This window comes from Citrus sinensis, chromosome 5 (assembly GCF_022201045.2).
Source record: "Citrus sinensis cultivar Valencia sweet orange chromosome 5, DVS_A1.0, whole genome shotgun sequence".
In the NCBI taxonomy this organism is placed as follows: Eukaryota; Viridiplantae; Streptophyta; class Magnoliopsida; order Sapindales; family Rutaceae; genus Citrus; species Citrus sinensis.
In genome coordinates, this window is record NC_068560.1 from 5,314,737 (window position 1) to 5,322,492 (window position 7,756).

A 7,756-nucleotide genomic window follows, 5' to 3' on the forward strand; every position below is an offset into this window, starting at 1 on the left:
ATGGATGTAAAAGTATTTTTATTGTATTATCAAATAACCTCTCGCCAAAAAAAAAAAACTACAAAAAACATAGAGGTCATTCTCTATATAATTACTCTAAAATAAGGATAATAACAAATTACAGCCAATTGATTACTAATTTGAAAACTTTAAGCAAGGATGTGGAATTAGTTGATAAGTTTTGATAAGTTGTTGAAACGATTGTCAAAGACATTTCCATTGATTAATGATTACATTATCAGAGTAAGATGTTTAAGAATCAGAATTAGGCAACCACATTTGACAATACCGACATAAGCCAAAATCAAAATTCAATAATTGATTAATTTGTATCACATTATTGATTGCACAATGTAAATTTATAATTTCAACCTTTGAAATAGTCATGCTGTTTAGTAGGCTTAGGCTTATCAACATGATCTTCAGCCATAATCATTATTAATTTGTTAATTATTTTGCTAATAATGCGAGGTTATCTGAATGCGGAGTTAAAAACCTCTCATCAATATGGTCCCATCTTCTGAACATTTTTTTGTTAATAATTATGTAGAAGATCTATTAATTAATGGATCGAAACAATAATAACTTTAATTTAAAATTAAAAACTTAAATTTTAAACTATTATTGCCGAAAATTAAAGGAATATATTTATTGAGTCAAAGATTATATATCTTCAATTTTCTTTTAATTTACAAATTATTATAGGCATTGAAAAATGTTTCAGAAAAATGCCAATTTTCCAAATTAAAATAATGATATTTTGAAAGAAAACACTCTATTTTTGCTGACCTAGGATTTCCATGTATCCAACCCAAAAGACTAGCCTATTGGGTGGAGTCACCTACTCCAACTTATAAACCCAAGTGTCTCCTCTTTACTGGCCAATATGGGACACAACTCAAGAATCCCCCGCCCCGCCCCTGGACAAAACCACCTTTCGAGCCCAATCCTTTCGTTTGACACACCTGAGTTGTTCTATCACTACATTCAAGCTACTAGGGTCTAACTTTAATACCAATTGTTGGGGGGCTTGGTCTAGGATTTCTAGGGTATCCAATCCAAGAGACTAGCTTATTGGATGGAGTGACCTAATCCTACTTATAAACTCAAGTATCGTCCTTTTACTATCCAATATAGGACACAACTTAATAGATTTTATTTTTCCACATTAAAGATAATTCTACGATAAAGTCTGTGCAAACAAATACTCAAACTGGTACTAATAATAAATGACGATACTCATTAAAATTTCTTTTCAGATTACAAAAAGTTACATATTAGATCTAAATCAAAATCAATTTCAAGAAGAAACAAGCAACACCGAGAATGTACTTTTTGAAAACTACATAGACATTTTATATGAATTTAGATCCTCAGACAATTATTTATTCATATAGTATATGGGTCGTTATTGGAAAATATGAATTTTTTATAAAAAATAAGCATGTTGATTCTAAGCCAAGACACAAAAATTGTTATTTAATTGAGATTACTAATTTATTAAGGTTCTAATCTATATGTTTCATCCGACCGATTGGGCTATCCCTCAGAGATATCTAGACTGTTTTGGTTAATTTTAAACTTTAATGAAAATAAATTTAACCAATTATTTTTCTTACATATAAAATAATGTGAAAATTATCAATCAAGTCCCTCAAAATTTTCAAGGTTACTTTGTCTTTTAGAGATTGGATAGAGATATGTCCACCTTAATATTTGCACAATGCCAATGTTAAACTCAGAATAACAGTTCCTGAAAGAACAATCATTATTCAATATATATATATTCTGGAGTTTAGAGTCTTATAACACTTAATTACTTGTACTGATATCTGAACGTTAAGAATACACTACCAAGACAGAAATGAGGTTACTGCTGATACTACAGTATCATTATAGCACACAAAACGATAGCATTGTTCATGCTAACTGCAAGAATTAGATAACTAATCCGTGGAGTTTATTTTAGGTGAATATTCAAGAAGAAAGAACATAATTAAGTTGACATGGTAAACTAACTTATTCAATGTTAACACTTTGACACACACTAATTTTTATTTATTTACTTATTTCCTTTTCAGGAAAATATGGTACACGTAGATATCAAAGAAAATCTCTTATATATCTCAAGAGATCTTCTCACCCTTACAAATTTTGAAAGTAATAATATACCCATCTTGTTATTTAATTAGATATAATGCAAAAGAGTTACACTGCAATTACCAATGTGGTTGGGATTTCTACTATATTTATGGACAACAAGAAGATCAAGATTGTCATTCGCAATGTCATCATCAATTGTTTTTTAGTAAACAAATAAATAATATAACGAGCCCCTTCGACCAATCATTATTACTTGAAAAAATCATATTAGAAAATTTAATCATATGTAAATGTATGAAAATAAGAGTTACAAATGATTTTCAATAGAAATTGATTACCTAAAGCCTGCGAAGATAGTTTCCATATTCTTTCAGTTAGATATATCTCTGCCTTTGGAATCAAAACTCAAAACGTAATCATGTTGCTTTGGCAAGATTTTGATAGTTTTTGGTTTGGTATAATACATCAATATATTGTGTGCAGAGTTGGCAAAATTTGACACGATCTAATTACCTGACTCTAATATGATACGAATAAATGTATACAGTCGTCAAATTTGACATGATTATTAAACAAGTCAGTTCAGGTTGATACGATTTTTTTCTGTGTCGAGTTAAAGTTAAATTTTTTGACCCATTTACCTTATTAAAGACATGATTATATTTTTTATTTTAAATTAATTTGTTTGTTCTTGTAATCAAAACTCAAATATTAAAGATGATTCTCTCTGTTTTTTTTTTTTTGGAAGGATAAAAATATACAATGTTTCATTTATAAAATTATATATATATATTTAGAACTTCAATAGTATAAATGTATAAAATATTGTGGTAGGGCTTGGGGCAAAACTAGGGTCAATTTTTATTAATTGAATTAAAAGAAAGAACAATCCTGACCTACAATTTGAGAGGTAGGTCAATCTCTTCTAAACACTTAATTACTCTTAATACTTGTCAAAACTCAGTATAAATCCTAAATGACTCCTTAATCTCTTATTTATACCGGATCCTTAATTAGAGAATAAGTAAAATTACTAAACTCTAATTGCCCTTTTATATTTTCGTGTAACATTAGCTTTCATCAGGTTTAACATTACTCCCCTCCCAAAAGACACTTTGTGCTTAAGGTGGAATCTAGGAAACTATTGCTGTATCAACTCATATGGCTCCTACGTCGCCTCCCAGTCTAGCAAGTCCTTCCATGTAATCAACACCTTTTTATTAGTTGGTTGTCCTATTGTCCCTTAGCATACTCCCTCGAGAGCAGCTAGTTCTAGCACTATCTTCATGTCCTTAGTCAAGGTCGGTGAAAGCAAAGAAAAAGGTATATGTTCTCTAAGAGCTTGTCTCAACTGAGACACATGAAACACCGAGTGAATGACCGATGTCGGTGGCAACTTCAATCAGTAAGCCACCTCTCTAATCGTTTGCACAATCTCATAGAGCTTAAAATATCGAGGGGAGAGCTTCTCAATCCTCCATCGCACCAGAGACTTTTGTCGATATGGCCGTAACTTAAGATAAACCCATTCCCCTACTTCAAACTATATGTCCCTCCTATGACCATCAGCCTGCTTTCTTATTATCTGCTGTACCTTAGACAGATGCCTTTCAACTCTTCGAGTATGCAATCTTGTTCCTCTAAATACTAATCTACCTGTGATGCAGGCGTCGAACTCTGTCCATAGTGTTGTGCAAATTTTATTGAACTTGCAAGCGCACGAATCTATTGTAGAATAGACTAATGGTGATGAGTGTCGATCCCACGAGGAGGTGGATTTTAATTGTGTGTAGAATTAATTTTGTAAATGGGTGGTTGGATTTGTGGTGAAAATGATTTGGATTATTCTAAAATTGGAATTGAAATGGCGAGAATAAATTCTAAAATTGGAATTGAAATGGCGAGAATAAATTGAAGAGAATTCTATTGAAATGACGTACTTGGGTATCTGGATCTGTATCAACATGCATCATGGGCTAAATAATCGTTATTAATGCCAATTAAATCATGAGGGGGGAATCCACACCTCACGAACCACGCTCTAATCAATATAGTGCTAAGGGCTTATCGTGCCAAATAATAATAACCTTGTACTAGGGGGCCGGTGAAACCAAGGCGGTACTAGACAAGATTAGTATTATTTGTCGACGAGAAGTCAAAACATCCACAAAAATTAGAGGGGAAGAGAAAGTAAATTTACCAAATAAAGCCCATGACACATGTTGAGACTTCACCGTCAATCCAAGCTTGAAAGAAAATTAGCCACTCATAATTGAACTAGGGGCAAAATGGGAATTTATTAAAATACGTAGAAAATACAAGATGGAGAAGGAATTCAGAAAATGGATCCCAAAAATGGATTCAGAGATATCAAATTAGGGGGGAGAGGCCCCCTTTTTATAGATGCATGGAGTAAATTATGCCCATCAGATGAAAAACAGTTTGGACGCTCAAGACTGCGCCACGTCATCAGTCAACAGTACGCGGTTTGACCACGCGAATGAACAGTAACACGGTTTGACCCGGGTTGAACAGTAACGCGGTTTGGTTGAAAATAATCCTGTGTGATGCATGTACTGCAGGCGAGATTTTTCGTCCACTGATATGCTGCCACGTCACCATCAACAGTACATAAGAATTTTAGCCCAACAGGATCGTGACACCTCATTAGTCAATGCCACATCATCGGTCAATGCCACATCATCGATTCGTCTATGTGAACAGTGTCGTGAACAGTAACGTAGACAGTACCGTACACGTGAATAGTACCATACATGTGAATAGTGCCATTTTTCCTTTTATGCTCCTCCTAAGGTTTTCGACCGTCCTGAGTTCAAAAGTGATGTCTGTTTTACCGTCTGATCTCTCCTTTATTATGAAATGACTATAATGCCCCTAAAATACATAAAATACTTAATTAAAATAAAACACATGTAATTAAATCACAAGAAGGTTAAATACATAAAAGTAAGGGTTGTTAGTAAGACTTGAAATACAAAATGACGGTTTTCTCCTTTATAAATATGCATTTTCTAACACTCAACACACCCCCCAACCAGCTTATTGCTAGTCCCTAGCAAATAAAACGAAAACAAAATTCAAATTCAAAATGATTTTTTTTTTTTAGAAACACTCGTGTTTATTCAATTAGATTAATGATAGCAATCAAATAAAAGTATAAGCATTATCTCCAGTCTAAAGCAACATCACACCCACATCAACCATCCACATGAATCAGCCCAGTAGACTTTGTTATAGCTACTTTCAAGAATGACATGTCAAACCCCAAAATCTCACTGGAAATAGTGACACTCTCACAAAGAAATTAAAACCAATAAAAATAGTCACTCCAATGAATGGTAATTGAGAGAGAAAATAATAAAGAAGTGATATCACATGCTCTCACCAAGATAAAATAAATATGCCCTCAGCTTAGAAATAATACGATCTCAAGTCAAACAAAAATGCTAGTCAACCCAATTTATTTATCTTTTTTTTCTTTTATTTATTTATTTATTTTTATTATGCACCACTACATCTTTTTAGCCCACATAACTAGCTTCTACTTCAGATTATAGTTCCCTAAAATCAAGAAGGACTTTTATTAGGATGTAACGTAGGCTAGGGACATGGTTAACAAAGAAGGGAAATAAGGAAAACAAAGTGTATGTTTGAGAAAAATGCAGAGGAATTTTTTTTTTGGAAGTTGCAAGGTGGATTTCACCTATTATTGTTATTATTTTTTTATTTTTTTTAAACAATTTTTTTTTTTTGCTTTTGCTTGGCACAACGTCACTAAATAAAATAATTATTTACATTTTTCTCAAACATAAATAGGTGATGGAACTTATAAGACATTGGGTAATACTCCAAATCGGAGTGGGTCAAGATGATAAGTTTAACAAAGAAAGATTTTTTTTATTTTAAAAAAGGCTCAAAGGGTTAACTATGGATATTTGATAAAAGGGATGGCTAGAAAGGCTCAAACTGATCAAAGATGGCATTTCCATCGTCTTTTAGGGCTCTAAATAATCTTCCATATCTACTAGTTAGATGAGCCTCCAAATGTAGCAACACACATTTTTTTTTTAATTTTACAATTTTTTTTAAAAGGGTTAACTCAAAAGAAATCTAGAGATCGTGTATACAATAATAAACTGTTAAGCTGTATAAAGAATGGGCAAAAGGGTTACACTCCAAGAAAAATGATAGGCTCAAAAACTCACTTGATAATTATTATGACATGTTCATTCCTTCAAGCAACTCATATTTGTCTCCAACATCAACATGTAGAGTAGCAAACATAATATAACATCACTTAAAACCAAAGATAATACAAATACTAAAATTTGAAATTAATCATGTCATCCAATGTTAAAACAAATCACACAATTTTTTTTAAACAACATTCTACCCCCAACCTATTCTAAACATGAAAGGAAAATATGCATGCAGAAATGTGAAAATGATGCATAAAAACTAATTAGAAAAGTTATATGTAAAATGATAGAAAACGAAAATGGGTTTTTTTTTTTTGTAAGAAGATGCGTTTCTAGAGGCACTACACTCCATATTCAGCTATCTTCGACTCAAAAGTTGGAAAATGTATATTTATAGAGGAGAAATTAAAAAGAAGAAGAAAAATGAACATCAAAACTTAATAAAGAAAAAGAAAAAATTTTTATTTTTTTTATTTTTTTTATTTTTTTATTTTTAAATTTTTTTTAAACGATGAAGATGCGTTTCTAGAGTCACTACCCTCCATATTCAGCCATCTTCAACACAAAAAGTTAGCAACAGTTAGTTTCTACAACAAAAAATTAGTAAAAACTTAACCAAAATTCCACAATTGTCGACTATTCCCTCCCCCCAACTAGAAGGAAACATTGTCCTCAATGTTTGAAAGGAAAGAAGTAGAGTTTAGAAGACATCACCTGGGTGGTGCAACACAGAAAACAATATTTACAAGCAGAGAGTTAAATATAATTTGTACTTCTTACTGCGGCTACTGTTACCATCATTATTTGGATGCTCCAACACAAAGGTCCAGGGGTCTGGCTCCGATCTATAAGCTTGTAACATATCAAGTAGCTCATTAGTAGTGTGAGCACAAATAAAGAGTTTTTTCGCATTAGAGGGAATGAAATAGTTTTTTATTGCATGGTTAAGAAATGCGATAAAGCCATCATAAAAGTTATTGACATTTAACAAACCGATGGGTTTCTGGTGGATATGCAAATGGGCCCAAGATGCTAGTGTGATAAGTGCCTTTAGTGTTGCAAGATCTCCTGGAAGGAAAATAAAAGCATCAGCATGATTAAGCATTTCAATTGTTCTTTCGTGCATACCTGAGACGAATAACTCTTCTCCAGTTGATGAGTCAGACGAACTTCCCAATGGTTTTAGGACTCTTGGGATGATGCCTAACACTTGGCTTCCTCTGATAAAAGCTGCTTCTGAGACCATTTTTGATAACCCTCGGTTACCTCCTCCATACACCAAGTGTAATTTTCTCGCTGTTATGCTTCGACCAAGATCTATGGCTGCCTCCACAAACTCTTTATGTTTGCCATAGTTAAATCCAGAAAGCACACAAATGTTCTTGAATTGTCTATTGGGAGTAGTTGCCATTGTGATACTTCTCAAAAACAAT